Source organism: Narcine bancroftii, chromosome 6 (genome assembly GCF_036971445.1).
Source record: "Narcine bancroftii isolate sNarBan1 chromosome 6, sNarBan1.hap1, whole genome shotgun sequence".
In the NCBI taxonomy this organism is placed as follows: Eukaryota; Metazoa; Chordata; class Chondrichthyes; order Torpediniformes; family Narcinidae; genus Narcine; species Narcine bancroftii.
The window spans coordinates 77,195,612-77,219,811 of NC_091474.1; positions in this window are offsets into that span (position 1 = coordinate 77,195,612).

Here is a 24,200-nt window from a genome sequence, read left to right on the forward strand (position 1 = left end):
TTCCTCCTTCTCCCAGGAATGTCTTGGCAAAATACATTAATGCCATTTAGGGTATGAGCCCTTCATCAAGGTATAAGCCAAACCTAGTCAGGTGCCTGAATATCGTGATGGAAGGAGGGGCAGGAGCAGGAGCCCAGATCCACAGTGGACATAGGTGGATCTGGGTGGGAGGGAAGAAGATGGGATTGATGGGGGGAGGAGAAAATGCTCTGAATAGAGAGGGAAGGGGGTTGGGAGCTGGAGGAAAGGAAACAGCGGGATGGAGAAAAAGAGTGGGAGACAGGAGAGGGGCCTAATAGAAACCGGAGAGGTCACTGTTAATGCCATCCAGTTGGAGAGTGTCCAGAGGGAATATTAAATGTTAATCCTCCAATTTATGGGTGGCCTCGGTTTGGCAGAGCATGAGGCCATGAACAAACGTGTTGGTGTGGGAGTGGAGCACGGAATTGAAATGGATGGCGAATCAATGCAAAAACCTATTGGGGTGAACGGCCTGTTTATATGTTGTAGCTTGAATACAGACAATTTCCCTCCAAGTTCCTTCAATTCGGCCCTGTTACCACATTGCACCACTGATTCGGGGTTTTTGCCAGCTGTCCATCAGGGACCATAGCAGCTGAGCAGGGAAACGCCTGTGAAAATTCAGGACGTGGCTTGTATTGCTCTCCCTCAGCTCACAGTTATTAAGTGAAGATTGATCACTGCAGCAAGCTTTTTAAATAGCTGCAGGCAGTTCCCTTTGGTTTTAATCCATAGGAAACAGCTTTCTCCACTTTGCCCACAGATTGTGCAGCTGGATCGAGCTGGTTTACTTGAACTCTTGTCTCTTGTCTTGAACAGAAATCTGTTCTCAAATGCTTGAGTAAAATGTGCATGTACAGCACACATTATGTACTTTGCTTCTGAAATTCAGTTCCTTGATTCCAATCAAACTGAATTTCAGAAGTGAAGTCAAATATGCAGCTATTAAGCCAAATAGCACTTACAGGAAAACCCCTGCTATCCATCATCTATGGGGATTGGTAGATGCTGGATATGTGTATTTTCTGGTTGCTTGAGACTTACTCTTAACTAATACATCTGGATTAAGAATAAACAGTTTAAAAGACAAAAATACAATATTGTACTTAAACTGAATAAATTTCACTTGCAATAAATATATAAACCTTAAAGCAATTTACTTTATTTTTTAGTCACGTTCTTTGAAAACATTTAACCGCTGCTGCATCTGCAGGTTTCTCACCCTCCACACAGCTGTCCGAAAGACGAACAATAACATTATAGATAGTAAACCCCCTTCCTCCCCCAAGTTTACAGATAAAGCTTCTGGCCAGTGCAACTCTTACTAAGCAGGGATAAGTAGATATTTTAAGAGAGTCACTCCAACGGCGAGTGGCATCAACTAGCTCTTGATCCTGGGTGACATCATTGCTATTTCACACAACTTTATTTAAACAGCTGCTACAAACAAAGCACGACCAAAGCCCTCCCTCCACTGGCTGAATATCTGTCCCATCTTCACCAAAGGTTTATGTGTTACTTCAGAGAACATTTACAATTTTAAGCTTAACATGGTTTTTCTTATTTGTTTTCATTTTAAAAATTTATTTTCCTTGATTTTTTTTGCCAGTTGCTTGAGGGTTCCAGTTGCTTGAATTCCAGATATCAGGGGTCTTACTGTTTATACATTTGAAAAATGAACCAAGAACAAATTTCTACTTCCCACACGAGGTAATAAAGTCATTTCTACTTTTAATAGATCCCTTTGGCCTGTGTGGTTGGCTACCTGTGTGTATCCTGCAATGAACTGCACAGAATTGATGATCTTACTGCAGTGGGGGCATACGTATGGTGTGTGCGGTAGCTGATGTTTAAAATAGAATTCACACAGAAACATCTTCCACTTCTCAATCTCACAGTGGTAGGAAGGATCCTTGACCCCAATGAGAAGACACAACATCACAGGTCACGTGTTTGACCTTCTGTCTGCAAGGGCCTGTAACCACAGATGTAGATGTAAGAAACTAGAGAAAGAGTCAGGGACTCGAGGAGGAACATAGATCTGAGGGGGAAAGTGTGTTCATGCAGGGAGTGGTGGGTATCAGGAACAGCTGCTGGAGGAGGTGGGTGCAATCACTGTGTTTTGAACAGGTGCATTGGATCCGAAAGTAGAGGGCTATGAGCAGGAAAATGGGATTAATTTAAATAGGCATCTTGGCCAACGTGGACAAGTTGGGCTGTAGAGACTGCCATGCAAAAGCAAAGTTGTCTGGATCACTGGACAGCAATAAATCTGTGAGGAAATAGAGGACTTCTGTTCTGCAAGGATAATTTTAATCTGGATATTGCAGGAAGGATTTTTAAAACTGACCCACTAAATAATGGTACATAAATAGACTCAACGCCTAAAATATAATCAGATGGGCTTTTCCAACTGGCGCATTTTAGTGATAGTTTTCGATATAAATTTCTCAGTAAAATCGTGCCAGTTAAAAATCTCAAAACAGGAAGAATTATTGAGACAAAAGATTTATAGACCCTGATATTTTTTAAAGAAATGCTCCACCGATGAAGCAAAATTTTATCTGGTTTGACATGTTAAATGCTGAGAATATTCAAGCTCCACTTACTGCACAAATCCTCAGATTTAAAAAAAAACGAACAACAGCTTTTAATGCAAACCGTGGAAATGTAGAGGATCTGTTAAGGTTGTCATAAATAAAACATGGGCGTTTAGAAATAGGATTTCTGCCTTGAGTGAGGAGTACTAAACCTGAGCTCGGCAGTTAACCTCCAGCTATCTTTGTCAGCGCGGGTCGGACATGATATTCCACCGCAGATCTTGAGAGGATGCCTGCATGCATTTCAAGATTGCCACGTTGGCTTTAAATTAAACACAGAATGTGGGAGCAGGAATAGACCATTTGGCCCTTTGACAAGGCTCCACCATTCAATATCAGCCTGGCCTCAGATTCTCCTCCTCGAATCCATATCCCTTCTCATTTGCTTCTTGGTGTTTCTGGTGACACCATACGTGTCTTCTTTTTAATGTTCGAACAAAGATATATTTAATTGCTCTGCATCCGTAATCCCCTTTATACTTTTTCCTGCTTTCATTCTTTTCATAATAATTTTATTGATTTTATACACATAAACTGGCAGATTTACATCATGCACAATAAAAATGATAAGTTACATAGCTCCACAAGCTATGAAGGCAGATAGACCACATCCGTCATATATAACACATAAACACATCTAATAATTTTAAAACATACAGACGTGTCTCCAAACCCCATCCCCTTCCCATCGTTGTATGGTTAAAAGGAAGAAAAAAAGAAGAATATATTTCTTTACTGAAGTTAAACAGCAAAGTGCTGAATTTATGGATTTCTAGAGATTGTGGAAAAGTTTCAAGAATGGTCCCCACAACATCTGAAACTTTATATTTGAGTTACTAATTGAGTAACGAATCTTTTCTAGACTTAACCAGGACATAATGTCCCTTAGTCACTGAGCATGGGTTGGCGAGGCAGTATCCTTCCATCTAAGCAATATTACATGCCTGGCTAAGAGAGAGGCAAAAGAAAGAGCTCGACATTCAGTTAAAAGAACCTCATCCTCTCCAGTTGTGCCAAAAAGACCAACGAAAGGATTAGGCTCCAAATTTAAATTAAGGATTAAGGATGAAGTCTGAAACACAAGTCTGCAATAACTTTCGAGTCTAGGACATGTCCAAAACATGTGGATTAGAGAAGCCACTCCCCTCTTACATTTATCACAGCAAGGGTCTACATCTGAATAAATACAATATAATTTAACTTTAGACATTTGAGCCCTATGTACAATTTAAAAATGTAACAAACAATGATGTGCCCATAAAGATATGGTATTAACCAGGCATTTTTAATTTTAACTAAGGGAGCATGACTTAAACCTACCAACATCATAAATAATGAATATTAGACCTTTGCAAGAAAGATTATAAACTAAAAAAACATAACAATAATGTTTTCATCAGGAAATTAGGAATCTGAGATTGAAGAAAATGTCTGATTTGCAAGTATCTGAAAAAAGTGAGCATTTGGTAAATTGAACACTTCAGAAAGCTGTTCAAACAATGCGAAACTGTTAGCAATAAAAAGATCTTTGAAATGTTCAATACTCAATTTGTGCAATCATGAAAAGCAAAATCATGTAAAGAAGGTTGAAAAAGATGATTGGATAGAATAAGACTTGAAATAGAAAAAACTATGAAATCCAAAATGTTTTCTGAACTGCACCCAAACTCTCACAGTCTGCCTGAGAACTGGATTATCAACTGATTAATTTAAAGAAAAAGGAGGTGAGAATCTGAGAAGTGTTGAGATGATAAAGTTTTTAGCAGAATTCAACTCCATTGTTTCCCATACTGAACGGTCTGTTCCAGTGGATCTCAACCTTTTTTTTCCCACTCACATACCACTTTAAGTAATCCTTATGTCATTGGTTTTCTGTGATTAGTAAAGGATTGCTTCAGGTGGTATGTGAATGGGAAGGGAAGGTTGAGAATCACTGCTCTAGACCCAAATGTTACTGAAACATTTTGCTGGAGAAAAATTGTCATTGGCCCATTTCCTTTGGAGTTCTGAAACCGTGCACATAATGAGTCAATTAGGTACAATTAAAACAGTGGTTTCCAAACTTTTTCTTTCCATCCACATACAACCTTAAGCAATCCCTTACTAATCACATGGCATAGGGATTACTTAAAGTGGTATGTGACTGGAAAGAAAAAAGTTGAGAACCACTGCTTTAATTACTACTTCATTTTCAAAAGTTATTGATATAGGTTCAGAAATACTAATGACCACAATATTGTATCTAAAACACCAGAAAATTTGACAAAAGCAGCAACTATAAAAACACTAGCAACAACAGCACATGTTTGTAATGCGTGCAGATGAAACTATGCGATTCAAAGGTCATTGTAATTGGGTAATAATGACAGATCCAACCGGAGCACATTAGAGGGTTCAATAAGTAAATTAGCATCAAGTTTTAGCCTTGTAGGTATATTGATACATATAAGCTGGGCTTTCGAAAAATGTTTTTGTTGTTATAGCTATAGGGATATTTTTATAAAAATTAATAAATTTCTACTGGAACAGTGAACAAAAATTTTATACATAATGATTTTGGTGTCACCCCCTCTGATGGTGTCACCTGGTGCGGTCCGCACCCCCTGCACCCCACCTGGTGATGCCACTGCCTCTCATCTCGAACTGATGCCCTCTGGTTTTGGACTCCCCTACCCTGGGAAAAAGACTGTGACCATCCACCTCACTTCAGTCCCTCCCGATTTAAAATATTTCTAAATAAGATCATCCCTCAGCCTCCTGTGCTCTAGGGAACCAAAAAAAGGACCCAGTCTATCTGGACTCTCCTTCATAACTCAAGCCCTTCAGTACCAGCAACATCCTTGTGTGTGTTTTCTGCAGCTTAATGACATCCTTCCTTCAGCTAAACAACCACACCTGCACACGATACCCCAAGTCTGATCTCACCAGTCTTGTGCAGTTGTAATGTTTTTATACAGAAGATCATAAGGAAACTGCGCCATTCAATGAGATCATGGCTGATCTGATGATAGGATCATCTCCACCTACCTGCCTTTTCCCCACATCCCTTAAATCCCTTGCTATGTAGAAATCTATCCAACATTGTTTTTAATATATTTACTGAGGTCGCTTCCACTGCCAGCAAATTCCACAGATTCTCCACCCTCTGGGGAAAGTAGTTTCTCCTCATCTCCGTCCAAAATCTACTACCCTGCATCTTGAGGCTATGTTGCCTACCAATGTAAACAACTTACCTACCTCTATATTATATATACCTTTCTTAATTTTATACATTTCTGTAAGATCCCCTCTCATTCTAAATTCCAGCGAGTACAGTCTTTTGCTGAGTCATAAACTGCGACTTTATTGGTGACTGAAGCATCAGTACTCTCTCTTTCACTTTATTTGTCTGAAGGGGGTCACTTTTCCTTTTTGTAACTGTTGCCTGCTCCTGCTAACATTCCTGAAATGTTAGCTGATGTTTATGCAGCGTGTGCTTGGAATCCACAACACACTGCTTTGCAGATGTGGTGGGGCCTCCAAGTGGACCTCCTCCACTTTCCCAACAGCACTGAGGGATGGCCAATTAATGCAGGCATAATTAACCCCACAAAAACAAAAATTTAAAAATAATGTCAAGATTGGCGTCCAGATGTTTCAGAACCAGAAAATTATTGTCATGAACATGTCACGAAATTTGTTGTTTTGCGGCAGCTTCACAGTGCAAACATTTCTATAAACCACCTTACAAAATAAAAATCGTGCAAGAGAAAGTGAGGCAGTGTCTGTGGTTCATTGATCATGCAGGAATTTGGTGGATGCGGGGCAGAAGCTGTTCTTGTGCCGCTGAGTGCTCATCTTCAGGCTCTTGTATCTTTTTCCTGATGGGAGCAGAGTGAAGAGGGCATGGTCTGTGTGTTGGGGGTCCTTGAGGATACAGGCTGCTTTCTTAAGACTCTGCCTTTTATAGATGTCCTCGATGGAGTGTAGTCTGGTGTTTGTGATGTTGCAGGTGAGTTAACAACCCTCTGGAATTTATTCTTGCCCTGAACATTGGCACCTCCATCCCAGGCAATGATGCAACCAACCTGAATGCTCTCTGTGGTTGAAGTTTTTGAGTAACATTCCAAATCTCCTCAAACTCCTCACAAAGTAAAGCCGCTGGTGAGCTTCCTTCATGATTGCATCGACATGGAGGCTTCAGGACAGATCCTCAGAGATGATGATACCCAGGACTTTGAAGTTCGTGACCCTCTCCACTGCTGACCTCTCAATGAGGATTGGGTTGTGTTCTCCTGGTCATGTTCTCCTGGTTTCCTCCTGAAGTCCACAAACATCTCCTTGGTTTTGCTAACGTTGGGAGCAAGAATGTTGGTGTGACACCACTCAATTAGCTGATCTGTCTCCCTCCTGTAATCTTCCTCATTGCGGTCTGTGATTGTCCCGACAACCATGGTTTCATCGGCATATTTGAAGGTAACTTTGGAATTGTGCCTGGCCACACAGTTATGGGTGCATAGTGAGTAGAGCAGTGGGCTCAGCGCGCATCCTTGAGGCGTGCCTGTGTTGGTCGTCAGTGAGGAGGAGATGTTTCCAATTCGTGTTGACTGTGGTCTTCCGATGAGGAAATCAAGGATCCAGTTGCAGAGTCCCAGGGTTTGGAGTTAGTTGACCAGCACTGAGGGAATAATCATGTTGAAGGCTGATCTGTAGTTGATAAAGAGCAGCCATATGTACAAGTTGCTGTTGTCTAGGTGATCCAGAGCTGAGCAGAGAGCAGCGATATTGCATCTGCTGTAGAGCAATTGTGACGATAGGCAAATTGCAGTGGGTCCAGGCCTTTGGTTAGGTATGTGCTAATTCTGGCCATGACCAACCTCTTAAAGCATTTCATCACAAGAAATGTTAGTGATAGTCATTGAGGCAGCTCCCTCTGCTCTTCTTGGATATCAGGGTGATTGATGCCTTTTTGAAGCAGAAATGAACTGCTTTGAACTGTTTGATGCAAACAGATGCCCCCCAGACTCCAGGTCACCCACCCACATGAAGGAACCTTCCTTCTCGCTGCTTTCCATCAACTTACTCTACCTCAGCCTCTCTTAGGAATTCCCAGCACCTTCTGCATTATCTCACCCAATCACAGCAATGGGATTCAATGAGACTAGCTCAGATGGGCATCCTGGCTGGCATGGACACGAGGGGGTGAAGGGTCTTTTTCTCTGCTGTTACAGCAAGGCACCCATTCCTTGCAGGATATTGCACATTGTCATAAGCTGATGGGGACATCTCCATCCCACCGTACATCACTTGGAGTACTGGGCACAGTTTTGAGCACCTTATTTGCTGGGGTTGGAGAGGGTTCAGAGAAGATTTACTAGAGCGATACCAGGAATGAAAGGGATAGCGTATGAGGAATGATTGTCTGCTCTTGGACTGTACTTGTTGGGAGTACAGAAGGATGAGGGGGGACCTCATAGAAGCATTTCGAATGGTGAAAGGTCTGGTCAGAGAAGATGTGACAAGGGTGTTTCACATGGTAGGGGAGTCCAGGACAAGAGGGCACAATTTCAGGATAAAAGGGCGTCAATTTAAAACAGAGATGCGGAAAAATAGTAAGTGGGTCGTGAATCTGTGGGAATTATTGCCACAGGCAGCTGTAGAAGCGAGGTCATTGGGTATATTTAAGGCAGAGATTGACAGGTATTTGATTAGTCAGGGCATCAAGGGTTACAGGGAGAAGGGCTGGGAGAGGGGCTGAGTGGGAGGATGGATCAGCTCATGATTAGAATGGCAGAGCAGACTCGATGGGCTGTTTGGCCTATTTCTGCTCCTATATTTTGAGCTCATTTCCACTGTTAAATATGGTGCGGACATGGCTGAAAGCAGGAGGGTCATCGAGTTTTATGCCCACATTCAGTGTTTGCTCAGAGTGCATTCCAGGAGGAGAACGAGAAAACCTGAGTGTTTCTTCCATTACAGGGAGCTATGTGAAGGTCACACAAGGTTGCACTTCATTAAAATGCTTTCAAAAACCCAGCTGCACAAAATATGCAGAATTGCAATATGCAGGAGCACTTCTCCACAGCTGGGGGAATCAGAACATATCACTGTTTAATTTGCAGACACTGTGGCCTTTGTGACATCTTACTTACCTTTGCCAGGAACAGTTTGTTTCTCACTAATTAATTGAGAAGCAGTCGAACGTTTCTACTAATGGTGGCCATCTCATGCTGGTTCAATGGGAAATTGTTCAACTGACATAGCTTTCACCCAGGAGCCAAGGTCACTCTGACCTCAGTAGGTCAAGCTACAGTGCAGAAACAAGGAGAATGCAGACGCTGGAATCTGGAGCAGTAAACAGCCTGCTGGAGGAAGTCACTAGATTGAGCAACATCAGTGAGAGTAAGGTAAAGACAGAATTTTGGGCTGGATCCCTTCAAGACTGAGACCGCAGAAGGGAGACCCTGTGCGCTGGATGGAAAGGGTCTTCTCCAATTGGTTGAGCCCTATTTAAGCAACGCTCCCAGTAGAGAAAAGGGAGATCCCAGTTCCTCTGTACTGACTTCTGGTCCAACACAATGATGTAGTCAGACAAGACACACTCAACTGTTCTTCTGTAAAAGGTTGTCAAAATGGGGGTCTATAATCTTTCCCTCCTCAACCTCAGATTTTAGATTTAGATTTATTGTCAGAGTACATACATGACATCACATATAACATTGAGTTTCCTTTTTCCTGCCAACACAGCACAATTACCACTAATTGGTAGTGCAAAAAATAAACTGTACATAGTGAAAACATGTAAACAAAAAGAACTGTAAACAGAAAACAAATGTAAATGAACTGACTGTGCAATACAGAGAGAACAAAAGAAAATTAATAAAGTGCACAAGTGAGAGTCCTGAAATGAGTCTCTGAGTCTTGTGGCACCGTTACTGCTTTCTTGATGGCAGCAGCGAGAACAGAGCATGTGGTGGGGTGGTGTGGCCCTTTGATGATCGCTGCTGCCCTATAACATCAGTGTTCCCTGCAGATGTACTCAATAGAAGGGCTTTTCCTATCATGTCCTGGGCTGCGTCCACTACCTTTTGGAGGGCTTCACGCTCTGGGGCATTGGTATCCCCATACCAGACCATAATGAAGCCGGTCAGCACACTTTCCACCACACATCTGTTGAAATTTGCCAGGGTTTCTGATCTCATATCAAGCCTCCACAAACTCCTGAGGAAATAGAGCTGCTGATGTGGTTTCTTCACGATGCTATTGGTGTGTTGGGTCCAGGAAAGATCCTCTGAGATAGTGACTCCCAAAAGCTTAAATTTGCTCACTCTCTCCACCTCTGATTCCCCCAACGATTGCTGGATTATACATCTCTAGCTTTCCTTTTCCTGAAGTCAACAATCAGCTCCTTAGTTTTGGTGACACTGTGTGCAAGGTTGTTTTTGGTGCACGACTCAGCCAAGTTTTCAATCTCCATCCTGTACGCTGACTCATCCCCATCCTTTATCCAACCCGTGGTATCATCGGAAAATTTGTACATTTGTTATTGTACCGAGCCACATAGTAAAGTGAGTAGAGCAGGGGCTAAGAACACAGCCCTGTGGTGCTCCAGTACTGATGGATACTGAGGAGGAGAAGTTCTTACCAATTTTCACTGATTGTGGTCTGGAGGTGAGGAAATCAAGGATCCAATGACAAATGAGGTGTTAATTCCCGGATCTTGGAGTTTGCTGATAGTTGTGAGGGGATGATGGTGTTGAATGTCAAACTGTAGTCGATAAAGAGGAGGCAGGTGGCTCCCTGATGAATGAAGAGGTGTAGTGGGTCCACATTAGGTATATGCACATCAAGTCTGGCACCAGCTCTGGTAGGAGACAAAGTGGGGGGTGGGGGTAGTGACGGATGGCCATGGGGGATGGATGGCAAAGATTCCAGATAAAAGGTGAGGCACCTATAGTCCAGGGATGCAACTTGTCCTTTTTCCACTGGTTTAATAGCCACGCCGGCATCAGCTGATGGCGGGGATTTGAGTAGGGATCGAGGCCGTCAATCCCCAACGTGATTTGACACCACTGTGCTAATTGAATCGCTTTTCCACTGGACCCTTAACCAGTAAATTGACCGTAAATTCCTGGGACAAGGAACCAGTGGAAAAGGGGCCCTTGATGGCAGTTAGTTGTATTCCTGGAAGTTAACCATCTTCCTGCAAACTTCCTACTCCCATTTGTGGGTATTACTGCCTTCTCCCTTCAATCCCGAAGCAATCCCTCCTTATCTCACGTTACCATAATGTGGTGATATGTAATTACACTATTAGGTCACCAGGGGTCATCCCAGTGACCTTGTATATAAAGCAGTCCAGAGCTCCAGTCTCGCCTTCCAGGTTTGTCTTGCAGAGAGACAAGACCTCTTAGTGTACATATTAGTTTATTAAAGCTGTCCTATACTCGCACTGCTGTTGTGGTTATTCTCAGTACACAGATGATCTTTGATCAGACAAATAGCCATTTTGCAATGCCCAGTATTTTTTATAACTAAGACCTCTTGTTGTCATGGAAACAGCTGCAATAAACCAAATTCTCAGCAGCAGGAATGCTCTTTTGTGGTTGTCAAAGACTTCCTCAATTTCTGCACCTGCATGCAAAACAACTCCTATTCTTCACTGACAATGTAATGGTTGCAGGTGAATTAACTAAATAACAAAAACCTTGTAAACATTCATTCTCTTTGATCTTGGAGTCACACATCAAAGGAACAGAAGCTATTTTATGTCAAAATAGAATTGATCTGTGCTAATTTTATGGTGAAATTAAAATCACCACTTGATATGAATGTTTCAAACATTCTTCAGACATTCCCTTGTCTACTATTTTAACAGAGTTGTTAATGGATATGTTTAACCTGTAGCAGGAACTTTCTCTCCCCATCGATGCTGAGATCAACTGATGGACTAACCTGCCTACATAACCATCCACAAGGATAAATTAGTGTGTATAAATTTAGCACAACATTCGATTGTGGATGCTGTGGGCAAGAAACAAATGGTATATGTTGATTCTACTGTGTAATCACACACCATCTCCAACAAAGGTGGGGCAAGAAGGGATACGGGGAAAAGGCCAGAAATTGGAACAAGTGTAGCGTGGCTGAGTGTAGTTTACGGAACAGACTCGATGGGCCTAGTGGCCGCCTTCTGTTCCTTTGTCTTATGATCTTGTGAAGAAAGCCCTCAAAAGTGGCTGGGTTCAGTAGGGCCATACTCCCTCTGTTGGTTTTGGGTCACATCATTGTTAAAAATAGAGGTTTGGTTTAACACAGACCAGGCTGTGAACATTTGAATTCATAAATGTGCTGACCTTGAGAACATGATAAATAAATGCACTGCTTTATGGTTAACGATGTTAGGGGAAGCCACAGGTAGATATTGTGAGCCCATTTTGGGATTCTAGATGGCGTTGATCGAGTGGGTCATGCCTTAGACTCAGCCTACTCACATGACACCTCTGACTGTGCAGCTCTTGGTAAGACACCACCACCACCTACAAATTCGTTGACAGTTCCACAGTAGTGGGTTACATAAAAAGGGACTATGAGTGAGCATACAAGAGGGAGATTGAAAACTTGGCTGAATGGTGGACCAATAACAACCTCACACTCATTGTCACCAAAACAAGGAGCTGATTGTTGACTCCAAACAGGGAAAACCAGTGGTGTGCGATCGAGTGATTATTGGGAGATCAGAGGTGGAGAGGTTGAGCAAATTTATGTTCTTGGGAGTCACCATCTCAGAGGATCTTTACTGGACCCAACACACTAAGGGCATCATGAAAAAAGCACATTAGCACCACTACTTCCTCAGGAGTTTGCAGAAGTTTGATCTGACATTGGAAACCTTAGCAATTTCTAAAGTTGTGTGGTGGAAATTATGCTGACCGGCTGCATCATTGTCGGGTGTGGAGACACCAATACCCCTGAGCATAAAGCCTGCAAAAGGTAAGGGACACATCCCAGGTCATCACAGGTAAAACCCTCCCCACCATTGAGAACACCTACAGGGAACACTGCTGTCAGAGAGCAGCAGAAATCATCAAGGATCCACACCTCCCAGCACACGCTCTGTTCTCGCTGCTGCCATCAGGAAAGAGGTCGGTGCCACAAGACTCACGTCACCAGGTTGAGGAACAGCTGCTCCCCCTCCACCATCAGACTCTTCAACAACAAACTCAATCAGGGACTCATTTAAGGACTTTATTAATTTTTTTCCTCTCTGTATTGCAGTTGGTTTACATTTCTTTATTTGTTTAGATGTGTACATTGTGTAAAACTTTTTGGCAATACCAATACGTGGTTATTCTGCTTTGCCTGCAGGGATAAGAAGCTCAGGTTGTATGCATTCTGACTATAAATCTGAAATCTGTGCCAACTCTTCAGCCCAACTTATTCATAGTCCCGGGCAAAACTCAGGTTTGGGTTCAAGTAAACTTTTCATTTTATATCCAAACATTTCCGCATTCTGTATGGACCGCGGGTTGCCTTGTAAAAGTTCCCAAAGCTTCCTGTGTAAGACTCCCCGAACTCAGTGTCTATGCCATGGGTGGGCAACCTTTTTTTTAAAACTCACATTCCACTTTAAAGAATCCCTATGCCATATGTGCTCTGTGATTAGTAAGGGATTGCTTAAGGTTGGATGTGTTTTAAAAAAAGGCTGACCACCCCAGTCTACGCCAAGCTGAGGGAGTGCATAATCACCATCTGAAAAATTCCCCAATCTACCAAGCATGGGGATTACCCATCATGCCTTCCTTTTTCAGGCTCCCCACCTCTTCCCTTCCTTCCTTTTGTCAGAAAGCACCTTTATCAGCCCTCTCCCAGTCACCTCAGCTCCTTTCTATTCCTGCCCCCTGTGACATTAACCTATCACTTGTAAACCTGTGCCCCTCCCTCCTTCTCCGCCCCCCCCCCCTTCTTTGGCATCCCCTGATGAAGGGCTCAAGGCTGAAATGTTGACTGCCTATTGCTTTCCATGACCTACAGTGTTTAATTTTAATTTAGACATTCAGCACAGTTACAGGCCCTTCCAGCACCACCCAGTTACACGATTAACCTACAACCTCCATTTGTTTTTGAAGGGTAGGAGGAAGCCGAACCCATGCAGACTCGGGGAGAACATACAAACCCCTTGTAGACAGAGTGGGATTTGAACCCCTGTCGCTGGTGGAACTATGTCAGTTAGTGTAATAGTTAGTGCAACATTGTCATAGCGCCAGAGACCTGGATTCAAATCCAGCACTGTGTGAAGGAGTTTGTACAGTTTTACCAATATTTTTGTTTTCGCCCATTCTACATGCCTCCCACCAAATTCAATAAATGTCATCTCACCTCCTGAGCAGATTACAGTATTAGTTGCTTGTATAGGTCAGAGGGGCTGAATGGTCTACTTCTGCACTGCAATATTTCTATGATTCTACATCATTCTGTAGACTCTTCATGGGCAAGGAAACATTCCCCATGAAAAGCATTGGCTACTTCTTACTGCGATTCGCTGCCGAGACCACACAATGTGCTGTGTAAAATTCCATCATTGTGTGCCCTCACACAAATATGATTTGCCATCATAATTAAGCTAATAATTTGCATGCAGCACTAACAGGCCACTTCCCAAGTTATGACAAATGCCTGCAATTAACTCACTTAATCATTGCACGACATGGAATGAAACTCAGCTGCCATAGAAACCTCCAGCATTTCTGCACTGACCACACTGTGGGCAAACATTCTACTGCCCTTGTGTCCCACAAATGCCCCTCACTTCCTAACCTGCCGAATACTTCCAGGGTGCCCTGGTTCTCAAGTTCAATAGCTACACAGATTACGCCAATTGCTACTCTTCAATCAGCGTCAGAAAAATAATATAGTAAAAGTAAACCCAGAGATCTCCCAGAACCTAACCTCTTCAATTCCACACCCCTTCTTCCATACTGATATGTCTATCCATGGCTTAGTGTGCTGTCCCACCCCAGACCACCTGAAAATTGGAGGAACAATACTTAGTTTTTTGTCTGGGCACTCTCCAGCTGCATGGCATTAACTCCGACTTCTCCGGTCTCTCCATTCTCCCTCCATTCCCTTTCCCTTCTTTCCTCCAACTCTCCCTTCTTCCCTCTCTATTCACAGAGCCATTCCCCCCCTCCCCCCGTTTGCTGTTGTGTCCTCCCTCCCTTACTCACCTATTACCTCCTGCCTGTGGAACAATGCTTCTCCTCCTTCCCCTCCGCCCACGATAATGTTGGTTGGCTGCCTGCTTACATTTTGCTCATACCTTGATGAAGGGCTCAGGCCTGTGATTCTCTTCGGCCTTTTCATAGTGAGAAAAAAAGTGAACATAAAGCCGGATATTCTCTGCCTTTACATCGCTTCACTTACTTTATTGAAAGCTCCGAGGGCGAATTCCGATCCACCTGGGGGGGGGGGGGTAGAGTCAGAGGTGGAGCAGCTCTCTCCACCTCCTCTATGAAGGCAATGCCGCTGAAAGCGGCTGTGAGGGGGCAGACTGATGATGTCATGATATGTCGTCAGCCCGTGACCCAGGAGCACGAATTTTAAAGCAATCGGTGTGGTCAGATACTTAATTTAATGTATATTATTGTGATTTATTTTTACAAAGTACCTGTTTGACTGCAGTAAGAAAGAATTTTGTTCTTTGGGGGTTCTTTTGGCCGGGGAGTATGGATGATGTTATAGCGATGGGTGGTGCTACTGGACCACTCGCCCCGCCTCCTCAGCTCCAGAAACGGCTCCCGATGCTGCTCAGTAAGAAAGCAACACTGGATCAGCCTTATAGGCCATGTCCATAAAAGGGTAAATTCAGCCTTTTCTTTCGTTGAGCTGCCTTCAAGGTGGTGTTGCACCATAAAAAGGTTTGCAACAAAAAGTACACTGTTTGACCTACTGTGTTTCTCTAGCATTGTGTTTGTAACGGGATATGTATCGTTTTACCCAATAATTTTCACTTTGCTGTTTGTGTGCAAAGTGCCTGTTGCATTTCATAAACTGCAATAACATCCATGCTTCAATGGGCCTTCATTGGCTGTCAAGTGCTCTGGTAAATCCTGAAGGGGTGTGAATCAAGAATGTAAAAGCAAGTCCTGTTTCTTTGTGCAATGCAGTGACATAATTTCTAATTCACAACACGGCAGAAGTCTCTGTGTAACACTGTGCAGGAGGGTAATTCTGATACACGTGGGCAATCTGCTTTATGTTACTTGATGTTTGACACCATGCAAATTATAACTCCATTATTGTAAACCCGCCTTTAAATAGGACTTCAGAGGGATTCCTCAATATCTTTTGCTTCATTATCATTTTCAGGCCTCAGATGTCCTCTGGACTGTGTTCAGACTTCTTATCAGATTCCAGTGCAAGCAGCCTTTGTCTTCTAATCACCCATTCCACCCCGCGACTCATCTTCCTCCACCTGACCCCTTTGCTTTTAAATTTAAAATATAGACGGACACCACAGTAACAGGCCCACTAGCCCATGCTGCCCAATTACACCCAAATGACATACAACCCCCAGAACATTTTGAAAGGTAGGAGGAAAGCGGAATACCCGGGGGAAACCCACGCAGATATGGGGAGATCCTTACAGACAGTGTGGGATTCAAACCTTGGTCGCTGATGCAGTAAAAGCTAATCGCTACGCTAAACGTGTCGCTCTCTATCTGGCATCTGCCAATCCTCTGCCTTTTTTCACCATGCTTCACCTCTCCCTGGTTCATCCCATGGGCCTCTTGTTCATTCCACCTTGCCCTCTTTGCACTGGCTTCTCTTCCCTGCTTTGCCAGTCCCGATGAATGGCGACCGCTTTTTTTCTCCCGCTGATGCTGCTCGACCTGCTGAGTTCGTGCAGCAGATTGTGTTTAGCTTCTAATTCCAGTGTCTCCAGTCTCCAGTGTGTCTAACATTTCAGGTCAATGTTTATTGGTCCTTTATGATTTAATTTAATTGAATTTAATTTTGACATACAGCGCGGACATACAGCATAGACATACAAGCCATTTCAATCCACAATTTACACCTAATTAACCTACACCCTCGGTAGGTTTCAAATGGTGGGAGAAGCCTCCAGGGAAACCCGCGCAGACACGGGGAGAACGTAGAAACTCCTTACAGCGTGAAATTTGAACCCCAGTCTCGATCGCTGGTGCTGAAAATGTGTTGCACGAACCGCTACGCCAACCGTGCCACTCTCTGAATGATTACCTCTGAATTTTCATTGAAATGATGTGTTGAACTTCATTACAGAATCGTAGAACGTTATCACATAATGTCCCTGTTCAGCATTTTTGAATCATAAAAACGGCAACTGGTGACAGAAAAATTATCATTTTCTGGCTAAACAGTTAACTATTCAATTAGTAGGCTGCAATAACTGATTACTGATAAAACGTATCTGATCACTGTGTGAAAGTCACTTTAAAAATCAGTTTAGTTTCAATAGTTCATTCTTTGGATTACAAACTTCAGCAGATTTAAAATGAGGACGTAATTCGAGGACTTGTGAAGTCTACTGTGAATTAGTGTTATCTTCCCCTCCAACCAATCCATCATGTATGTGCTAAGTACTTTCTGTGCTAGATTTTCCAGAAGGTACGATAAAGCAAAAAAAAAGATAATTTCCTGCCACTCACTTGCTTTTTTAAAAAAGTTACAAAGACGGTCTCTCAACTCTGTAATCATTAACTAAAACCCTTTCACTTTCAGATTTGTGGTGCCCATTAATTTCATCTACCTAATAAAAACACACAGAAATGCTGGAGGAACTCCTCCGGTCTCAGCGTCAGAGATAAAGATATATTAGCAACGTTTTGGATCTGAACCCTTCTTCAAGGTATTAGCAAAGAAACAGTCAGGCACCTTAATTAAAGACTAGAAATCAAGGGGGTAAAATGGGAGAGGAAGGAGTCCAGTCCAACAGCTAAAAGATGTTAATTGGATTTGATAAAAGAAAAAGTGAGAACTGATTTTGGTTCAGTGAAAGGAGATAGAGGGAAAAGGGAAAAGAGAGAGAGAGAGAGAGAGAGAGAGAGAGAGGGAGAGTAATGTTACACCACTAGCCTACTGCAGGGGGCAACCTGTGTACCTGCAGAAGAGCACTGGAGGACAAGGCAACACCTGGCCAGCTGTCAATCAGCCAACCTGAATGGACCAAGCCCCACCCAGTCAGCTGCCAATCACCCTCCGTGATATAAGCCAGATCCAGCCCCTTGAGGCCAGTTTCAAGAGCTTGAACAAAATCCTCACAGCCAGTCTGTGGAAGTTTATGTTGAATAAAGCCTGTAGAACAGACTTTGTTTTGTGTGTTTGCTTCTGTTTGATAGCCCACCACAGAGAGAGATGGGGAAGAAGTCAGAGAAACTGGAGAATTCTAGTTGGAGGGTGACCAATCAGAATATAAGATGTTGTTCCTCCAATTTGCAGGCAGTGTCAGTCTAACAGGGCATGACCCCACATGTCTGCAAGGGAATGGGAGGGGGAATTGAAGTGGGTGGCCACTGGGAGATCCATGCAATTACAGAGGACAGAGCCGAGGTGCTCAAAAATGTGATCCCCAGTTTACGTCCAGAGTCTCCAATGTGGAGGAGAACATAACGGGAACACCAGATGCAGTAGATGACCCCCGCAGATTCACAAGTAAAATGTTGCTTCACTTGGAAGGACTGTTTGGGGCCCCGAATGGTGGTGAGGGAGTAAGTATGGGTGCAAGTGAGCACCTTCTGCAGTCACAGGGGTAGGTACCAAGGGGAGGATTGATGGGGAGGGAGGAGTGGATGAGGGAGGGAGTGGTCCCTGCGGAAGGCAGAGAGAATCTACTCAATTTCATCTACCTGATCGGATTTCACTTGGTGTCTGATGGGATTCTCTTTTGCTTCTCTATCTTTTCTTAGTTAGGGTGGCGGACGAATGGGACTTACTTGAGTGCCTTTATGGAGAAACGAAAAAGAAGAAATTCTGGTTATTTATGTACGTGACAATAAAAGGAACGTTGATTAGTGGAATGACATTCAATAGTCCAGAAAACTTCCACGTGTGCTGGATTAATGGAGTTTTTCTGTATAGGATGAAACTCATTCATGTTGTTTGCCATGTTGACACATATGCCCACAAGACAATGATAGTAGTATTTGCCACATTATAGGTATGGTGTCTAACCTTCATTTTAATGAGTCCCTTGTGTGTGGAAAAGGCAGAAGTATTTCAGGCAAGAGAGGACTGAGTAATTCCACCATCATCACTCAAGGAGATCACACTACCATAAGAGACTAGAATTGATAATGTTCACAGAAATTATATATATCTAAAACTATCACTGCAATTTATTTGAGAAATTACATTATTTATTTTGCTGGCAGAAATTGCTATAATCTATGTTTTGTCTGCCCTTGTTTAACTGTTCTCTCTCCTCAATAAACTGGTGTCTTTTGGAAGTGGTAAAACTTCTGCACCTCCAACAAGTTGTTTTTATGATACTCCAATAGAAAGTGTACACAGCAAGCAGAAGCACAATTTTAACTTAGAGGTACAACATGATAACAGGACCTCCTAGATAGTGAGCTCACACTGCCCAATTACACCCATGCGACCAATTGATCTGCTCACCCCCACGCCTTTGGAACGTGGAAGGAAACCGGAACATCCAGAAGAAGCCCCCGTGGACACAGGAAGAACATACAAACTCCTTGTAGACAGCAACAGATTCAAACCTGCTTCACTAGTGCTGTAATAGCATTGCACTAACCTCTGTGCTATCCACGTCACCCCGATTATTGGTAAGGACCCAAAGAAAGGATATTTTAAGCAGCAAATGCTTAAAATTCATATTGTGCAGCACGGACACATGATCTTTGGCCCAGCTTGTCCATGCTGACCATGGTGCCTTCCTGAGCTTCTTTCTTTTGCCTGTGTTTGACCCATATCCATTTTTTCTTTCTCTCTCTCATTTTTCTTCTTCCCCCCACCATGGTCTTTTCTTCTCCATGTCTCCAGATCAATATAGAAGGAGCAGGTATGACCTGCAGAAATGACCTCAGGTAGAAATATCCTAAAAGGTAACAGAGAGAGAGTCTTAACCCGGATAATCAAGAAGTAAAATTTGTTTGTAAGGAACTTCTTTTGGCTTGGCTTCGCGGACGAAGATTTATGGAGGGGGTAAAAAGTCCACGTCAGCTGCAGGCTCGTTTGTGGCTGACAAGTCCGATGCGGGACAGGCAGACACGATTGCAGCGGTTGCAAGGGAAAATTGGTTGGTTGGGGTTGGGTGTTGGGTTTTTCCTCCTTTGCCTTTTGTCAGTGAGGTGGGCTCTGCGGTCTTCTTCAAAGGAGGTTGCTGCCCGCCAAACTGTGAGGCGCCAAGATGCACGGTTTGAGGCGTTATCAGCCCACTGGCGGTGGTCAATGTGGCAGGCACCAAGAGATTTCTTTAGGCAGTCCTTGTACCTTTTCTTTGGTGCACCTCTGTCACGGTGGCCAGTGGAGAGCTCGCCATATAATACGATCTTGTAAGGAACTACTTAACAACAAAAGGCAGAAGATGTTGGTGGGAATAGACTGTAGTCTCTACAGTAGTGATAACAGTCTCTGGTATAAAACAATAGCTAGACAATAATTTGGGAGCTTCAATCTTCATACAGACTAGGGAAACCAAATTATTAATAATGCATGAAGGATTAATAGTTTATTTATTTATTGTGTTTTATCATGTTTAAGTTTATATGTCACAAATTACCTAATGCAGGGGGAAAGGTTCTATGAGCATTCTTACAGGTTATCTCTAACATTCAAAAAGCTGTTTCAACAGCACAATTTAGGGGTACACTGAAAAGGAAGATCAATTAACACCGAACAAGGACAGCATGAGAGGACTGTTATGGGGTTTATTCAGGAGCCTGACAGCTTCAGGGGAGAAACTGATTTTAAGCATGTTGGTTTGTGCATTCATACTTTTAAGCCTTCTCCCCAATGGGAGGAGGGAGAAATGATTGTGTCCAAGGTGGGATGGGTCTTTCAATATTTTGGCTGCCAGAGGCCCTAGGCACCCAGGGATGTAGATAGAGGGGAGGGAAGTTTATGTTATGTTCTGAGCTGCATTCACAACCTTCTGTAGTTTCTTCCAATCTTGAGCAGAGCTGGTCCCCTCCCATGCTATGATGTATTCAGCTAATCTTCTTTCAATAGTAAACCTGCAGAGGTTGTTGAGGGACAAGAAAGTGTGATGAACCTGCTTCATCTTCTAAAAAAGTAGAAGTTTTCATGACCATCATGTCAATGTGATTTACTCCAAAGAAATTGAAGCTCTCTACTCTTTTGACTTCAGCGCCATTAATGTGGTCAGGGGTGCCCGTCTCCAGAGGACAATTATTATCCCCTTTGTCTTAACAACGTTGAGAAAGAGGTTGTTATCTGGGCACCATGCCACTAGACTTTTCAATCACTCTCCTGCGTTCCATCTCATCATTATTTGATACCTGGCCCACTACTGTGTAAAATTTGTTAAATCAGTGGTTGAAGAAATAATGAATGAACAGGTTAATTGAGATCTAGTACTATGAAATAAAAAAGAATTAATAAATATCTGGTACTTAGGGACCTTTAGGGGAGAGTGATGATAGATTTTTTATAAAAAGTGTGAAAGTAATTTAATTCAGTCAGAAACCAATCTTAATGGAAACATGAATCATGGAGGCATACATCACAGAATCAGACCTGTTGGACCATTGTGGCGGCTGTCAAGTCCCTATTCATATTAGTTCCATTCACCAACCCTTGGCCCATAGCCTCCTGTATATCGGCAATTCAAGTGCTCATTTTGACATCCCTGAAATGTTATGAGAGTCTCTGCCTCTATCCTTCACTGAGGCATTGTGTTTTGGAATCGAACCACCTTCTTGGTGAAAAGTGCTTCTTCAGATCCGCTCTGAGCCTCTTATTGCCTTCCTTAAATCTAGGCCCGAAACATCAGCAGTAGATCTTTGTCTCCTATATTCTTTGAAAAGATCGGCTGAGATCCTCCAGCATTCTGTGTTTTTACTACGATCATTGCGTCTGCAGACTTTCGTGTTTCACTCACATCCTCTTCTCCCCCACTTCCACCAGGCAGAAGATAAACGAGTAAAACACAAAAGCCTGCAAACGCTGTGATAGTAATAAAAACAGAAATACTGGAGGAACTCAGCAGGTCACGCAACATTCAGAGAAGGTAAAGAAAGATATATAACCAATATTTTGTGCCTGAGCCCTTCTTTCATTAGGACTCAGGCCCGAAACTTCGGTAATATATCTTTGACTCCCCTGAACTATGAAAAGAACTCTGAAAAGACCAGCTGAGTTCCTCCAGCATTTTGGTGTGTTTTTACTACAGTGTCAGCAGACTTTCGTGTTGCACTCGTTAATCTAGTGCTGATCAATCACTGTATCCACCTTTGAGATTTTGAAAATGTCAACAATGCTGGTATATCATTCTGGTTTCTGCTAACCTGCTCTCCCTTCCCCCCACCCCACTTCCCCTCCCCCTTTCCAGTTTTCACAGTTCTCCTCCCTCCCTTCTCCCTCCACTCACCCAACCATCCCTCCTCCCCTTGATCGCTAGTGTCCCCTCCCTCCCTTCTCCACCTATCACCTCCTGCTGTTGCCCACCCCTCCCCCATTACGCTTTTGTTTGGTCGTCTGCTGGAGTGCCGACATTCCTGCATACCTTGATGAAGAAAGAGCTCAAGCCCGAAACGTCAGTTATGTATTTTTACCTTTGCTTTAGAAAGGACAGTGTCGGTGCTGCGCAAATGCTCAGCAAAAGGAGGTGTAAGGCGCTCCTTCTGTCCGATACCCTACAGAATACCCTTGGGCAAGGTCTGGTACCCATTTAGCCTCCCAATCAGGGTCACATGAAGCCATGGATTGCAGATGGTAGATGGGTTTTACAAAGAGATTCTACAAATTGGAATTTATGGTTGTAAAACTGAAAACGCTGGGCAGACGAATCTGCTGATCAATGGCCAGGGCTACCCGTCCAGTGTGAACACTACAACTGAAGAAGGCAATGGAAAACCACTTCAATACTTTTACCATATATATAATCGTGAACTCAACATTGACTACGGTCTCAGCTCAAAGGAGGAGCCTTCACTGAAGGAGAACAGGGGAGGTAACGACGACAATTTGGAGGGCCAGATATCGTGATGGATGGAGAGACATGATCATTAACACCGAATGGCAAGGCACCTGAATGAAATAAAGGACACTGTTTGACCTGCTGAGTTCCTCCATCGTTGTGTTTTTACTTAACTACGGCGACTATAGATTTTCACTGATTACCACAAGGGGCCCAATATGGAGATAATTTCCCAGAGAGAAGTGGCATCATTTGCCAAGTGAAAGTACAATAATATTCTTGAAGAAGAAAGTGGGCAAAATTGTGAAGTATTCAGCCCCCAGAGCCATCCCATTATTCAGTTTCTTTATAGTTAATCATTATCTCAACTCCACTCTTGACTCAAGGTAAACAACAATTACACAGATAGGAGACAGCAATGAGGTTAACTGTGGTTAACTGAATAATGAGCTGTTTTCCTTTTTTTGAACTGTGGCTAATTGTGGACAAATGGAGCACATTAAATGGAGATTGTGCTGCTTGCAAAATCTGGTCAGCATTTGAAATGGTGAGATATCATGGTATGTGTAGGGAAATCTCCTTTTAGCAAAGCATTCTACGAGCCAAAATCAATAGCCAAATGCAGTTTTCAATGGAAACCTTCCTCATTAAATTCTGCTGCCCGATTCTCCATGAATAAAAACATATACAAGGCCCTTGAGCGTGGGTACGGCACTGCGAACAGCAAAATGAGTGGAGGTTATGTTTCTGGTGCCAGTCAATAAGCACCGCATCCGAGGTTCATCCAGTGAAGGAACTACATTAACTTGAAAGATGTAATTGAACGTGATTCTGTTGTCCAATATTTTATTGACAGATACCTCACAGACTGCTGTTTTCGTGGTAGGGGGGGTTGATTGTTCCATGGCAGATTCTGCAAAGTTACTGATGCCTATTGGGATTTTGTTTTTGCATAAATTACAATGCAGAATACTTAATCAACACCCTGTGGCTTGCAGCACTGACTGAGAGCAAAATAATAGGGGTTTGTGTGCGTTACCATGATAGATGTGCCTCACTTGCTTTTTTTTCTCTTCCACACTGACCTGCTTCTTCAGCTGGGTTTAGACCTCCAGCGGAGCCCTCTGCATTGTGTTTAAGAATGCTGATCGGAGGTGGGGGTGGGGGAACAGTTCCAGATTACGTGACACGTCTGCAGGGAGGACGGCTGCTTTGTGCGCCTCCTCCGCCGCCCTCCCTCGGAGCCAACCTCCTTTTCGGCCTGCGGATCCCCACACAACGCCCCACCCTTCTCCCCGCTCTCCCCACCCCTGTTCTTCGCAGGAGACAAGAGCCTGCACAAATTCCCAATAAGTGAAGCAACAAAACGGCGGGCTGTCAAAACAACAATCCATTAAGAGCAGAGCAAATAATGATTCTGAAATTGAATCTGAACT